This window comes from Oncorhynchus kisutch, linkage group LG15 (assembly GCF_002021735.2).
Source record: "Oncorhynchus kisutch isolate 150728-3 linkage group LG15, Okis_V2, whole genome shotgun sequence".
In the NCBI taxonomy this organism is placed as follows: Eukaryota; Metazoa; Chordata; class Actinopteri; order Salmoniformes; family Salmonidae; genus Oncorhynchus; species Oncorhynchus kisutch.
The window spans coordinates 21656463-21673324 of record NC_034188.2 but is presented as its reverse complement, the minus strand read 5'-3'; positions in this window follow the sequence as shown (position 1 = coordinate 21673324).

The following is a 16862-nucleotide window of genomic DNA, read 5'->3' as shown; positions in this document are numbered from 1 at the left end:
TCGGTACAGAGTCAATGTGGAGGCTATATACAGGGGGTGTCGGTACAGAGTCAATGTGGAGGCTATATACAGGGGGGTGTCGGTACAGAGTCAATGTGGAGGCTATATACAGGGGGGTGTCGGTACAGAGTCAATGTGGAGGCTATAGCAGGGGGGGTGTCAGGTACAGAGTCAATGTGGAGCTATATACAGGGGGGGTGTCGGTACAGAGTCAATGTGGAGGCTATATACAGGGGGGTGTCGGTACAGAGTCATGTGGAGGCTATATACAGGGGGGGTGGTCGTTACAGAGTCAATGTGGAGGCTATATACAGGGGGGTGTCGGTACAGAGTCAATGTGGAGGCTATATACAGGGGGGTGTCGGTACAGAGTCAATGTGGAGGCTATATACAGGGGTGTGTCGGTACAGAGTCAATGTGGAGGCTATATACAGGGGGGTGTCGGTACAGAGTCAATGTGGAGGCTATATACAGGGGGGTGTCGGTACAGAGTCAATGTGGAGGCTATATACAGGGGGGTGTCGGTACAGAGTCAATGTGGAGGCTATATACAGGGGGGTGTCGGTACAGAGTCAATGTGGAGGCTATATACAGGGGGTGTCGGTACAGAGTCAATGTGGAGGCTATATACAGGGGGGTGTCGGTACAGAGTCAATGTGGAGGCTATATACAGGGGGGTGTCGGTACAGAGTCAATGTGGAGGCTATATACAGGGGGTTGTCGGTACAGAGTCAATGTGGAGGCTATATACAGGGGGGTGTCGGTACAGAGTCAATGTGGAGGCTATATACAGGGGGTGTCGGTACAGAGTCAATGTGGAGGCTATATACAGGGGGGTGTCGGTACAGAGTCAATGTGGAGGCTATATACAGGGGGTGTCGGTACAGAGTCAATGTGGAGGCTATATACAGGGGGGTGTCGGTACAGAGTCAATGTGGAGGCTATATACAGGGGGGTGTCGGTACAGAGTCAATGTGGAGGCTATATACAGGGGGTGTCGGTACAGAGTCAATGTGGAGGCTATATACAGGGGGGTGTCGGTACAGAGTCAATGTGGAGGCTATATACAGGGGGGTGTCGGTACAGAGTCAATGTGGAGGCTATATACAGGGGGGTGTCGGTACAGAGTCAATGTGGAGGCTATATACAGGGGGGTCGGTACAGAGTCAATGTGGAGGCTATATACAGGGGGTGTCGGTACAGAGTCAATGTGGAGGCTATATACAGGGGGGTGTCGGTACAGAGTCAATGTGGAGGCTATATACAGGGGGGTGTCGGTACAGAGTCAATGTGGAGGCTATATACAGGGGGGTGTCGGTACAGAGTCAATGTGGAGGCTATATACAGGGGGGTGTCGGTACAGAGTCAATGTGGAGGCTATATACAGGGGGGTGTCGGTACAGAGTCAATGTGGAGGCTATATACAGGGGGGTGTCGGTACAGAGTCAATGTGGAGGCTATATACAGGGGGGTGTCGGTACAGAGTCAATGTGGAGGCTATATACAGGGGGGTGTCGGTACAGAGTCAATGTGGAGGCTATATACAGGGGTGTCGGTACAGAGTCAATGTGGAGGCTATATACAGGGGGTGTCGGTACAGAGTCAATGTGGAGGCTATATACAGGGGGGTGTCGGTACAGAGTCAATGTGGAGGCTATATACAGGGGGTGTCGGTACAGAGTCAATGTGGAGGCTATATACAGGGGGGTGTCGGTACAGAGTCAATGTGGAGGCTATATACAGGGGGTGTCGGTACAGAGTCAATGTGGAGGCTATATACAGGGGGGTGTCGGTACAGAGTCAATGTGGAGGCTATATACAGGGGGTGTCGGTACAGAGTCAATGTGGAGGCTATATACAGGGGGTGTCGGTACAGAGTCAATGTGGAGGCTATATACAGGGGGGTGTCGGTACAGAGTCAATGTGGAGGCTATATACAGGGGGTGTCGGTACAGAGTCAATGTGGAGGCTATATACAGGGGGGTGTCGGTACAGAGTCAATGTGGAGGCTATATACAGGGGGGTGTCGGTACAGAGTCAATGTGGAGGCTATATACAGGGGGGTGTCGGTACAGAGTCAATGTGGAGGCTATATACAGGGGGGTGTCGGTACAGAGTCAATGTGGAGGCTATATACAGGGGGGTCGGTACAGAGTCAATGTGGAGGCTATATACAGGGGGGTGTCGGTACAGAGTCAATGTGGAGGCTATATACAGGGGGGTGTCGGTACAGAGTCAATGTGGAGGCTATATACAGGGGGGTGTCGGTACAGAGTCAATGTGGAGGCTATATACAGGGGGGTGTCAGTACAGAGTCAATGTGGAGCTATATACAGGGGGGGTGTCGGCTACAGAGTCAATGTGGAGGCTTATATACAGGGGGGGTGTCGGTACAAGAGTAATGTGGAGGCTATATACAGGGGGTGTCGGTAAGAGTCAATGTGGAGGCTATATACAGGGGTGTGTCGGTACAGAGTCAATGTGGAGGCTATATACAGGGGGGTGTCGGGACAGAGTCAATGTGGAGGCTATATACAGGGGTGTGTCGGTACGAGTCAATGTGAGGCTATATACAGGGGGGTGTTCGGTACAGAGTCAATGTGGAGGCTATATACAGGGGTGTGTCGGTACAGAGTCCAATGTGGAGGCTATATACAGGGGGTGTCGGTACAGAGTCAATGTGGAGGCTATTTACAGGGGGTGTCGGTACAGAGTCAATGTGGAGGCTATATACAGGTACAGGCAATGGTGGGGGAGCTATTATACATGGGGTGTCGGTACAGAGTTAATGTGGAGGCTTATACAGGGGTGTGTCGGTACAGAGTCAATGTGGAGGCTATATTACAGGGGGGGTGTCGGTACAGAGTCAATGTGGAGGCTATATACAGGGGGGTGTCGGTACAGAGTCAATGTGGAGGCTATATACAGGGGGGTGTCGGTACAGAGTCAATGTGGAGGCTATATACAGGGGGGTGTCGGTACAGAGTCAATGTGGAGGCTATATACAGGGGGGTGTCGGTACAGAGTCAATGTGGAGGCTATATACAGGGGGGTGTCGGTACAGAGTCAATGTGGAGGCTATATACAGGGGGGTGTCGGTACAGAGTCAATGTGGAGGCTATATACAGGGGGGTGTCGGTACAGAGTCAATGTGGAGGCTATATACAGGGGTGTGTCGGTACAGAGTCAATGTGGAGGCTATATACAGGGGGGTGTCGGTACAGAGTCAATGTGGAGGATCATATACAGGGTGTGTCGTACAGAGTCAATTGGAGGCTAATACAGGGGGGTGTCGGTACATGAGTCAATGTGGAGGCTATATACAGGGTGGGTGCGGTACAGAGTCCAATGTGGGGCCTATATACAGGGGGCGTTGTCGGTACAGAGTCAATGTGGAGGCTATATACAGGGGGGTGTCGGTACAGAGTCAATGTGAGGCTATATACAGGGGGGTGTGTCGGTACAGAGTCAATGTGGAGGCTATATACAGGGGTGTGTCGGGTACAGAGTCAATGTGGAGGGCTATATACAGGGGGTGTCGGTACAGAGTCAATGTGGAGGCTATATACAGGGGGTGTGTCGGTACAGAGTCAATGTGGAGGCTATATACAGGGGGTGTCGTACAGAGTCAATGTGGAGGCTATAATACAGGGGGGTGTCGGTACAGAGTCAATGTGGAGCTATATACAGGGGTGTGTCGGTACAGAGTCAATGTGAGCTATATACAGGGGGGTGTACGGTACAGAGTCAATGTGGAGGCTATATACAGGGGTGTGTCGGTACAGAGTCAATGTGGAGGCTATATAACAGGGGGGGTGTCGGTACAGAGTCAATGTGGAGGCTATATACAGGGGGGGTGTCGGTACAGAGTCATGTGGAGGCTATATACAGGGGGGTGTCGGTACAGAGTCATGTGAGAGCTATATACAGGGGGTGTCGGTACAGAGTCAATGTGGAGGCTATATAGGGGTGTGTCGGTACAGAGAATGTGGGGCCTATATTAGGGGGGTGTCGGGACAGAGCAATGTGGAGGCTATATACAGGGGGTGTCGTACAGAGTCAATGTGGAGGCTATATACAGGGGGGGTGTCGGTACAGAGTCAATGTGGAGGCTATATACAGGGGGTGTCGGTACAGAGTCAATGTGGAGGCTATATACAGGGGGTGTCGTACAGAGTCAATGTGGAGGCTATATACAGGGGGGTGTCGGTAACAGAGTCAATGTGGAGGCTATATACAGGGGGGTGTCGGTACACGAGTCAATGGTGGAGGCTATATACAGGGGGGTGTCGGTCCAGAGTCAATGTGGAGGCTATATACAGGGGGGTGTCGGTACAGAGTCAATGTGGAGGCTATATACAGGGGGGTGTCGGTACAGAGTCAATGTGGAGGCTATATACAGGGGGTGTCGGTACAGAGTCAATGTGGAGGTATATACAGGGGGTGTCGGTACAGAGTCAATGTGGAGGCTATATACAGGGGGTGTCGGTACAGAGTCAATGTGGAGGCTATATACAGGGGGGTGTCGGTACAGAGTCAATGTGGAGGCTATATACAGGGGGTGTCGGTACAGAGTCAATGTGGAGGCTATATACAGGGGGGTGTCGGTACAGAGTCAATGTGGAGGCTATATACAGGGGGGTGTCGGTACAGAGTCAATGTGGAGGCTATATACAGGGGGTGTCGGTACAGAGTCAATGTGGAGGCTATATACAGGGGGGTGTCGGTACAGAGTCAATGTGGAGGCTATATACAGGGGGGTGTCGGTACAGAGTCAATGTGGAGGCTATATACAGGGGGGTGTCGGTACAGAGTCAATGTGGAGCTATATACAGGGGGGTGTCGGTACAGAGTCAATGTGGAGGCTATATACAGGGGGGTGTCGGTACAGAGTCAATGTGGAGGCTATATACAGGGGGGTGTCGGTACAGGTACAGAGTCAATGTGGAGGCTATATACAGGGGGGTGTCGGTACAGAGTCAATGTGGAGGCTATATACAGGGGGGTGTCGGTACAGAGTCAATGTGGAGGCTATATACAGGGGGGTGTCGGTACAGAGTCAATGTGGAGGCTATATACAGGGGGTGTCGGTACAGAGTCAATGTGGAGGCTATATACAGGGGGGTGTCGGTACAGAGTCAATGTGGAGGCTATATACAGGGGGGTGTCGGTACAGAGTCAATGTGGAGGCTATATACAGGGGGGTGTCGGTACAGAGTCAATGTGGAGGCTATATACAGGGGGGTGTCGGTACAGAGTCAATGTGGAGGCTATATACAGGGGGTGTCGGTACAGAGTCAATGTGGAGGCTATATACAGGGGGGTGTCGGTACAGAGTCAATGTGGAGGCTATATACAGGGGGGTGTCGGTACAGAGTCAATGTGGAGGCTATATACAGGGGGTGTCGGTACAGAGTCAATGTGGAGGCTATATACAGGGGGGTGTCGGTACAGAGTCAATGTGGAGGCTATATACAGGGGGTGTGTCGGTACAGAGTCAATGTGGAGGCTATATACAGGGGGTGTCGGTACAGAGTCAATGTGGAGGCTATATACAGGGGGGTGTCGGTACAGAGTCAATGTGGAGGCTATATACAGGGGGGTGTCGGTACAGAGTCAATGTGGAGGCTATATACAGGGGGGTGTCGGTACAGAGTCAATGTGGAGGCTATATACAGGGGGGTGTCGGTACAGAGTCAATGTGGAGGCTATATACAGGGGGGTGTCGGTACAGAGTCAATGTGGAGGCTATATACAGGGGGGTGTCGGTACAGAGTCAATGTGGAGGCTATATACAGGGGGGTGTCGGTACAGAGTCAATGTGGAGGCTATATACAGGGGGGTGTCGGTACAGAGTCAATGTGGAGGCTATATACAGGGGGGTGTCGGTACAGAGTCAATGTGGAGGCTATATACAGGGGGTGTCGGTACAGAGTCAATGTGGAGGCTATATACAGGGGGGTGTCGGTACAGAGTCAATGTGGAGGCTATATACAGGGGGGTGTCGGTACAGAGTCAATGTGGAGGCTATATACAGGGGGGTGTCGGTACAGAGTCAATGTGGAGGCTATATACAGGGGGGTGTCGGTACAGAGTCAATGTGGAGGCTATATACAGGGGGGTGTCGGTACAGAGTCAATGTGGAGGCTATATACAGGGGGGTGTCGGTACAGAGTCAATGTGGAGGCTATATACAGGGGTGTGTCGGTACAGAGTCAATGTGGAGGCTATATACAGGGGGGTGTCGGTACAGAGTCAATGTGGAGGCTATATACAGGGGGGTGTCGGTACAGAGTCAATGTGGAGGCTATATACAGGGGGGTGTCGGTACAGAGTCAATGTGGAGGCTATATACAGGGGGGTGTCGGTACAGAGTCAATGTGGAGGCTATATACAGGGGGTGTGTCGGTACAGAGTCAATGTGGAGGCTATATACAGGGGGGTGTCGGTACAGAGTCAATGTGGAGGCTATATACAGGGGGGTGTCGGTACAGAGTCAATGTGGAGGCTATATACAGGGGGGTGTCGGTACAGAGTCAATGTGGAGGCTATATACAGGGGGGTGTCGGTACAGAGTCAATGTGGAGGCTATATACAGGGGGGTGTCGGTACAGAGTCAATGTGGAGGCTATATACAGGGGGGTGTCGGTACAGAGTCAATGTGGAGGCTATATACAGGGGGTGTCGGTACAGAGTCAATGTGGAGGCTATATACAGGGGGGTGTCGGTACAGAGTCAATGTGGAGGCTATATACAGGGGGGTGTCGGTACAGAGTCAATGTGGAGGCTATATACAGGGGGGTGTCGGTACAGAGTCAATGTGGAGGCTATATACAGGGGGGTGTCGGTACAGAGTCAATGTGGAGGCTATATACAGGGGGGTGTCGGTACAGAGTCAATGTGGAGGCTATATACAGGGGGGTGTCGGTACAGAGTCAATGTGGAGGCTATATACAGGGGGGTGTCGGTACAGAGTCAATGTGGAGGCTATATACAGGGGTGTGTCGGTACAGAGTCAATGTGGAGGCTATATACAGGGGGTGTCGGTACAGAGTCAATGTGGAGGCTATATACAGGGGTGTGTCGGTACAGAGTCAATGTGGAGGCTATATACAGGGGGGTGTCGGTACAGAGTCAATGTGGAGGCTATATACAGGGGTGTGTCGGTACAGAGTCAATGTGGAGGCTATATACAGGGGGGTGTCGGTACAGAGTCAATGTGGAGGCTATATACAGGGGGGTGTCGGTACAGAGTCAATGTGGAGGCTATATACAGGGGTGTGTCGGTACAGAGTCAATGTGGAGGCTATATACAGGGGGGTGTCGGTACAGAGTCAATGTGGAGGCTATATACAGGGGGTGTCGGTACAGAGTCAATGTGGAGGCTATATACAGGGGGGTGTCGGTACAGAGTCAATGTGGAGGCTATATACAGGGGGGTGTCGGTACAGAGTCAATGTGGAGGCTATATACAGGGGGGTGTCGGTACAGAGTCAATGTGGAGGCTATATACAGGGGGGTGTCGGTACAGAGTCAATGTGGAGGCTATATACAGGGGGGGTGTCGGTACAGAGTCAATGTGGAGGCTATATACAGGGGGGTGTCGGTACAGAGTCAATGTGGAGGCTATATACAGGGGGTGTCGGTACAGAGTCAATGTGGAGGCTATATACAGGGGGGTGTCGGTACAGAGTCAATGTGGAGGCTATATACAGGGGGGTGTCGGTACAGAGTCAATGTGGAGGCTATATACAGGGGGGTGTCGGTACAGAGTCAATGTGGAGGCTATATACAGGGGGGTGTCGGTACAGAGTCAATGTGGAGGCTATATACAGGGGGGTGTCGGTACAGAGTCAATGTGGAGGCTATATACAGGGGGGTGTCGGTACAGAGTCAATGTGGAGGCTATATACAGGGGGGTGTCGGTACAGAGTCAATGTGGAGGCTATATACAGGGGGGTGTCGGTACAGAGTCAATGTGGAGGCTATATACAGGGGGGTGTCGGTACAGAGTCAATGTGGAGGCTATATACAGGGGGGTGTCGGTACAGAGTCAATGTGGAGGCTATATACAGGGGGGTGTCGGTACAGAGTCAATGTGGAGGCTATATACAGGGGGGTGTCGGTACAGAGTCAATGTGGAGGCTATATACAGGGGGTGTCGGTACAGAGTCAATGTGGAGGCTATATACAGGGGGGTGTCGGTACAGAGTCAATGTGGAGGCTATATACAGGGGGGTGTCGGTACAGAGTCAATGTGGAGGCTATATACAGGGGGGTGTCGGTACAGAGTCAATGTGGAGGCTATATACAGGGGGGTGTCGGTACAGAGTCAATGTGGAGGCTATATACAGGGGGTGTCGGTACAGAGTCAATGTGGAGGCTATATACAGGGGTGTGTCGGTACAGAGTCAATGTGGAGGCTATATACAGGGGGGGGTGGTACAGAGTCAATGTGGAGGCTATATACAGGGGGTGTCGGTACAGAGTCAATGTGGAGGCTATATACAGGGGGGTGTCGGTACAGAGTCAATGTGGAGGCTATATACAGGGGGTGTCGGTACAGAGTCAATGTGGAGGCTATATACAGGGGGGTGTCGGTACAGAGTCAATGTGGAGGCTATATACAGGGGGGTGTACGGTACAGAGTCAATGTGGAGGCTATATACAGGGGGGTGTCGGTACAGAGTCAATGTGGAGGCTATATACAGGGGGGTGTCGGTACAGAGTCAATGTGGAGGCTATATACAGGGGGGTGTCGGTACAGAGTCAATGTGGAGGCTATATACAGGGGGTGTCGGTACAGAGTCAATGTGGAGGCTATATACAGGGGGGTGTCGGTACAGAGTCAATGTGGAGGCTATATACAGGGGGGTGTCGGTACAGAGTCAATGTGGAGGCTATATACAGGGGGGTGTCGGTACAGAGTCAATGTGGAGGCTATATACAGGGGGGTGTCGGTACAGAGTCAATGTGGAGGCTATATACAGGGGGGTGTCGGTACAGAGTCAATGTGGAGGCTATATACAGGGGGGTGTCGGTACAGAGTCAATGTGGAGGCTATATACAGGGGGGTGTCGGTACAGAGTCAATGTGGAGGCTATATACAGGGGGGTGTCGGTACAGAGTCAATGTGGAGGCTATATACAGGGGGGTGTCGGTACAGAGTCAATGTGGAGGCTATATACAGGGGTGTGTCGGTACAGAGTCAATGTGGAGGCTATATACAGGGGGGTGTCGGTACAGAGTCAATGTGGAGGCTATATACAGGGGGGTGTCGGTACAGAGTCAATGTGGAGGCTATATACAGGGGGGTGTCGGTACAGAGTCAATGTGGAGGCTATATACAGGGGGGTGTCGGTACAGAGTCAATGTGGAGGCTATATACAGGGGGGTGTCGGTACAGAGTCAATGTGGAGGCTATATACAGGGGGGTGTCGGTACAGAGTCAATGTGGAGGCTATATACAGGGGGGTGTCGGTACAGAGTCAATGTGGAGGCTATATACAGGGGGGTGTCGGTACAGAGTCAATGTGGAGGCTATATACAGGGGGTGTGTCGGTACAGAGTCAATGTGGAGGCTATATACAGGGGGGTGTCGGTACAGAGTCAATGTGGAGGCTATATACAGGGGGTGTCGGTACAGAGTCAATGTGGAGGCTATATACAGGGGGGTGTCGGTACAGAGTCAATGTGGAGGCTATATACAGGGGTGTGTCGGTACAGAGTCAATGTGGAGGCTATATACAGGGGGGTCGGTACAGAGTCAATGTGGAGGCTATATACAGGGGGGTGTCGGTACAGAGTCAATGTGGAGGCTATATACAGGGGTGTTTGGTCGGTACAGAGTCAATGTGGAGGCTATATACAGGGGGTGGTGTAGGTACAGAGTCAATGTGGAGGCTATATACAGGGGTGTGTCGGTACAGAGTCAATGTGGAGGCTATATTACAGGGGGGTTGTCGGTACAGAGTCAATGTGGAGGCTATATACAGGGGGTTGTCAGTACAGAGTCAATGTGGAGCCCTATATACAGGGGGGTGTCGGTACAGAGTCAATGTGGAGGCTATATACAGGGGGGTGTCGGTACAGAGTCAATGTGGAGGCTATACTACAGGGTTGTTTGTGTCGGGTACAGAGTCAATGTGGCGGCTATATATAGGGGGGGTTTGTGTCGGTTACAGAGTCACTTGTGGAGCCAATATAGAGGGGGGGTGTCGGTAACAGAGTCACTGTGGAGGCTATCTACAGGGGGGGGTGTACGGGTACCGAAGTTCAATGTGGAGGCTATATACAGGGGGGTGTGTCGGTACAGAGTCAATGTGGATGCTATACAGGGGTGTGTCGGTACAGAGTCAATGTGGAGGCTATATACAGGGGGTGCGCTGCCCGGTACCAGATGTCAATGTGGAGGCATATACAGGGGTGCTGTTGTGTCGGTCGGTACAGAGTCAATGTGGAGGCTATATACGGGGGTTTGTCTTTACAGAGTCAATGTTGAGGCTAATATACAGGGGGGGTGTCGGTACAGAGTCAATGTGGAGGCTATATACAGGGGGGTGTCGGTACAGAGTCAATGTGGAGGCTATATACAGGGGTGTGTCGGTACAGAGTCAATGTGGAGGCTATATACAGGGGGGTGTCGGTACAGAGTCAATGTGGAGGCTATATACAGGGGGGTGTCGGTACAGAGTCAATGTGGAGGCTATATACAGGGGGGTGTCGGTACAGAGTCAATGTGGAGGCTATATACAGGGGTGTGTCGGTACAGAGTCAATGTGGAGGCTATATACAGGGGGGTGTCGGTACAGAGTCAATGTGGAGGCTATATACAGGGGGTGTCGGTACAGAGTCAATGTGGAGGCTATATACAGGGGGGTGTCGGTACAGAGTCAATGTGGAGGCTATATACAGGGGGTGTCGGTACAGAGTCAATGTGGAGGCTATATACAGGGGGGTGTCGGTACAGAGTCAATGTGGAGGCTATATACAGGGGGGTGTCGGTACAGAGTCAATGTGGAGGCTATATACAGGGGGGGTGTCGGGTACAGAGTCAATGTGGAGGCTATATACAGGGGGGTTGTCGGTACAGAGTCAATGTGGAGGCTATTATACAGGGGGGTGTCGGTACAGAGTCAATGTGGAGGCTATATAAAGGGGGGTGTCGGGTACAGAGTCAATGTGGAGGCTATATACAGGGGGGGTGTCGGTACAGAGTCCATGTGGAGGCTATATACAGGGTCTGTGCCAGTACAGAGTCAATGTGGAGGCTATATACAGGGGGGTGTCGGTACAGAGTCAATGTGGAGGCTATATACAGGGGGTGTCGGGTTACAGAGTCAATGTGGAGGCTATATACCTGGGGGGTGTCGGGTACAGAGTCAATGTGGAGGCTCTATACAGGGGTTGTGTCGGTACAGAGTCAATGTGGAGGCTATATACAGGGGGGTGTCGGTGGTTACAGAGTCAATGTGGAGGCTATATACAGGGTGTTACGGTACAGAGTCAATGTGGAGGCTATATACAGGGGGGTGTCGGTACAGAGTCAATGTGGAGGCTATATACAGGGGGGTGTCGGTACAGAGTCAATGTGGAGGCTATATACAGGGGGGTGTCAGTACAGAGTCAATGTGGAGGCTATATACAGGGGTGTGTCGGTACAGAGTCAATGTGGAGGCTATATACAGGGGGGAGTCGGTACAGAGTCAATGTGGAGGCTATATACAGGGGTGTGTCGGTACAGAGTCAATGTGGAGGCTATATACAGGGGGGTGTCGGTACAGAGTCAATGTGGAGGCTATATACAGGGGTTCGCCCGGGTGTCGGTTACAGAGTCCATGTGGAGGCCCTATATACAGTGGGGGTGTCGGTACTCAGAGTCAATGTGGAGGCTCATAGAACAGGGGGGGTGTCGGTATTACAGAGTCAATGTGGAGGCTATATTACAGGGGGTGGGTGTCGGGTACAGAGTCAATGTGGAGGCTCTATACAGGGGTGGGTGTTCTTTCCAGAGTTCAATGTTGAGGCTATATACAGGGGTTGTGTCGTTACAGAGTCAAAGTGGAGGCTAATATTACACGCGGGTGTGTCGGGTTTACAGAGGTCAATGTGGCGGCTATATACAGGGGAGTGTCGGTACGAGTCAATGTGGTGGAGGCTATATACAGGGGGTTTCGTGGCGGTTACAGAGTCCTGTGGCGGCTATATACAGGGGTGGTGTCGGTACAGAGTCAATGTGGAGGCTATATACAGGGGGGTGTCGGTACAGAGTCAATGTGGAGGCTATATACAGGGGGGGTGTCGGTACAGAGTCAATGTGGAGGCTATAACAGGGGCGGGTGTCGGTACAGAGTCAATGTGGAGGCTCTATACAGGGGGGTGTCGGTACAGAGTCAATGTGGAGGCTATATACAGGGGGGTGTCGGTACAGAGTCAATGTGGAGGCTATATACAGGGGTGTGTCGGTACAGAGTCAATGTGGAGGCTATATACAGGGGGGTGTCGGTACAGCGTCAATGTGGAGGCTATATACAGGGGGGTGTCGGTACAGAGTCAATGTGGAGGCTATATACAGGGGGTGTCGGTACAGAGTCAATGTGGAGGCTATATACAGGGGGGGTGTCGGTACAGAGTCAATGTGGAGGCTATATACAGGGGGGTGTCGGTACAGAGTCAATGTGGAGGCTATATACAGGGGGGTGTCGGTACAGAGTCAATGTGGAGGCTATATACAGGGGGGTGTCGGTACAGAGTCAATGTGGAGGCTATATACAGGGGGGTGTCGGTACAGAGTCAATGTGGAGGCTATATACAGGGGGGTGTCGGTGCAGAGTCAATGTTGGTAGATGTTGGTAGAGTTATTAAAGTGACGATGCATAGATGACAACAGAGAGTGGCAGTGGTGTGGAGAGGGGGGGGGGGCAATGCAAATAGTCTGGGTAGCCATTTGACTAGATGTTCAGGAGTCTTAAGGTTTGGGGATAGAAGCTGTTTTAGAAGCCTCTTGGACCTAGACTTGGCACTCCGGTACTGCTTGCCGTGCGGTAGCAGAGAGAACAGTCTATGACTGGGATCGCTGGAGTCTTTAGGGCCTTCGTCTCACACTGCCTTGTATAGAGGTCCTGGATGGCAGGAAGCTTGGCCCCAGGGATGTACTGGGCCGTTCACACAACCCTCTGTAGTGTTTTGCAGTCATAGGCAGAGCAGTTGCCATACCATGCATTGATGCAACCAGTAAGGATGCTCTCGATGGTGCAGCTGTAGAACCTTTTGAGGATCTGAGGACCCATGCCAAATCTTTTCAGTCTCTTGAGGGGGAATAGGTTTTGTCATGCCCTCTTCACGACTGTCTTGGTGTGCTTGGACCAGGAGTTGTGTTTAGAGTATATATGACCCATATTGACTGATCATAGACAAGGGCAAGTTCATGAGTTGTGTTTAGAGTATCTATGACCCATATTGACTGAATAAATGGGTGTTGTTGACAGCACTGTGACCTATTGGGCTCTACATTCTCACAGTAGGCAGAGGTGTTAGAAATGATAGAGGTTCACAGTAATGGGGATATATGTTTGAGACAGATGATATCATTTCATATTTTTATTGAGCCAGTCAATCTCCGGTGTAATCATAACAATGAAAAGAGGTCTGTTATAAATTATTTGGCGGCGCTATAGCTGCATAGGCCATGTGGGGAACAGACAGGCGGCGCGGCAGCACGGCAGTGCAGGAAACAACTCTGTAGATTAATGTATACTGTAGCGAGGAAGATGTGATGGAAACATTAGAAACATCAGCAGTATGTCTAGAAGGACTGTTTGCTTCCATCAACAGCACACTGCATGGGTCCTGTAATATGGAGCAGGAGTGTAGGCCACAGTAAAAGAGACATGTTAGCCTACATGACTGTATCATGATTTGCCTGGCTACCATGTGGTGCCGAAGGTAATACAAAGCCTTATTATGATACATCTCTCTACCTCACATGTAAAGGCTGGGAGTCTATTTGGGTTCATAGCATATGCCCCCGAGTTTATATTCACTTTCCAGAATAGTAAAGGGACCTAGGTTTCGGTCAGACACACTCTGGGACCCAAATGGCTTTCTGGATGGCGTGAGATTATTACAACTTGGTCTTCTGTTAGCCAGCTAGTATCAGGAGGAATCATCTGTAACCCATATGGCCCAAATGGAAACAAGTAGTGTCTGCTTTATTACCTGTTCTGTATGGCCAGTGTTAAAGCAGAGGACAGGAGGAGGGGTGGATAATTAATTGTGTTGGTCGTTATGCCAGGGTGCTCAGGTGCACAGCACATCTTGCCTCACATAGGGAATGTTGCCTTTCAGAGCAGCAGACATCTCCTTTATCATGATTAAATGTCACACCCTGACCATAGTAAGCTGGATTTTCTCTGTGTTGGTTGGGACGTGATGGTGACTTAGATGGGTCATCTAGGTGAATTTGTATTTCTATGTTGGCCTGATGGTTCCCAATCAGAGACAGCTGTTTATCGTTGTCTCTGATTGGGGATCATATTTAGGCAGCCATTTCCCCTTTGTGTTTCGTGGGATCTTGTCTATGTTTAGTTGCCTGTCAGCACTATTTGTATAGCTTCACGTTCCGTTCGTTGATTTTGTTGTTTTTTGTTGTTCATTCATTAAAAGAGTATGTACGCATAACATGCTGCGCCTTGGTCCATTCCATAAGACGATCGTGACACTAAAGGCTTATTCAACTACACAGCCAATTCACCACAGTACTGGGTTATACCCAGAAAAAAAACAGCCTTAGGGAAATGCTAAATAATACAATATCTACTAAACATCATATAAAGCATGATCAAATCAAATTGTATTAGCCACATGCGCCGAATACAACAGGTGTAGACCTTACATTGAAATGCTTACTTACGAGCCCCTAACCAACAATGTAGTTAAAAAAATAAGGATAACAATAAGAAACAAGAAATAAAAGTAACAAATAATTAAAGAGCAGCAGTAAAATTATAATAACGAGACTATATACAGGGGGGTGCACGTACAGAGTCAATATGTGGGGGCACCGGTTAGTTGAGGTAATATGCACATGTAGGTATAGTTATTAAAGTGACTATGTATAGATGATAACAACAGAGAATAGCAGCGGTGTAAAATAGAGGGGGGGGGGGGGCAATGCTAATCTGTATTTGCGGTTTGTCATTCAGTTTGGGGTGTAGTTAGTAATTTGTGATGACTATAGAGAAAGCTGTGGTGGGAAAGGGCCTTTCAGTCTCTCTCGCTGGTTGGGTGTTTGGTTTGGGTAGTCTGGGGTAGATGCCAGCACTGCTCTGCGCAATGCGCTGGGTGCCTCCCAGTATCTCCCAGTACCTCCAAGTGCCTCCCGGTGCCTCCCGGGTGCCTCCCGGTACCACCCAGTGCCTCCCAGAAGCCTCCCAGTGCCTCCCACAAGCCTCCCAGTACCTCTCAGAACCTCCCAGAACCTCCCAGAACCTCCCAGAACCTCCCAGAACCCCCTAGCCCCACTGCATTTAGATTGTTGACCCATAAACTGGCTGCAGGGAAACACAGAGTTACACTGGCAGCTGGGATAGAGGGAGAGCACCATTCCCAAATCCTCACTGCACTGAAGACCTTACAGTACCCAGTACAGTGTGTATGTAGATTTGGCAGTGCATACACTGTACACATGATGTAGAATATATACACTTGTCAAAATGATGTTTTAAAATTGATGGCTTCATCATCCTTCCATACGTGGGTGAAAAAAAAAAACATTTTGATTTTTCATCAACAATTCTCCCAATCGCTTTGTCCACCCATGGACATAATTCACTGCGAGAGACACACATCATAGCAGCCGTTTGTTGAAATTGCCTGTGGTTAAATCACTTGTCAGAAGCTGTGAGAAGTGATTGGAAAATACCTCATCAGAGCGAGAGGAGGCCCTGCAATTGTCTCCGTGTCCCTTTTCATCTCCCTAAAATGAATAAGAGTCATTATGGGCTAAGCTGATATGGTCTGAGGGGGATCATCTCCTAATTATACCACTGTAATTTCAGAGTTAATTATCTCTCTCACGTCTCTCTTCGTGTCAGCTTGTTCCTACCGCAATCTCAACTCTCCTCAACCCTGACTCACAAGGTGAAGTGGAGGCTCAGGATCCTACCTGACTGCCTGGGGTGGGAGGTGGAGACTCAGGATCCTACCTGACTGCCTGGGGTGGGAGGTGGAGGCTCAGGATCTTACCTGACTGCCTGGGGTGGGAGGTTGAGGCTTAGGATCCAACCTGACTGACTGGGGGGGAGGTGGAGACTCAGGATCCTACCTGACTGACTGGGGGGGAGGTGGAGACTACATCAAGGTGAGTCTGATGAAAGTCATCCTGTCAGACTGCAGCAGTGTATGCTACCAATGTCTAGCAGTTTAATAAGTAAACATGACAAACCCATAGGTCCAGTCAAAACTCCCTGAAGGTGACTGTTGGTTGGCTGGATCCATTTAGCTGGTATCATTGCATTTCTGATTGAGTATTTTGGCTCACAACATTAATGCGTTATGCATGAGTTCCACAGCAGGCCTAAGCAACAGCATCACTCGGCCTGTGTGTGTCATATATTCAGCTCATATAAAGCGTTGATGTGAATATGCAGTTTCTAGAGAAACGGTGTTAAACTGCCTTTCTTTTCATGGTCCCAAGAATATAGTCATTTGAATGTTGTAAATGTGCTCTCCTATATGAGCACAGCTCTTTAACAAGACTCTCCAATGTGTTCATTGATAATTGGCAGTAGCATTGCAGCGGGGCACTACATCAACCTCTCCACGGCAATCCTGCCTGCTGAGTGACAGATGCTAATTAGCTA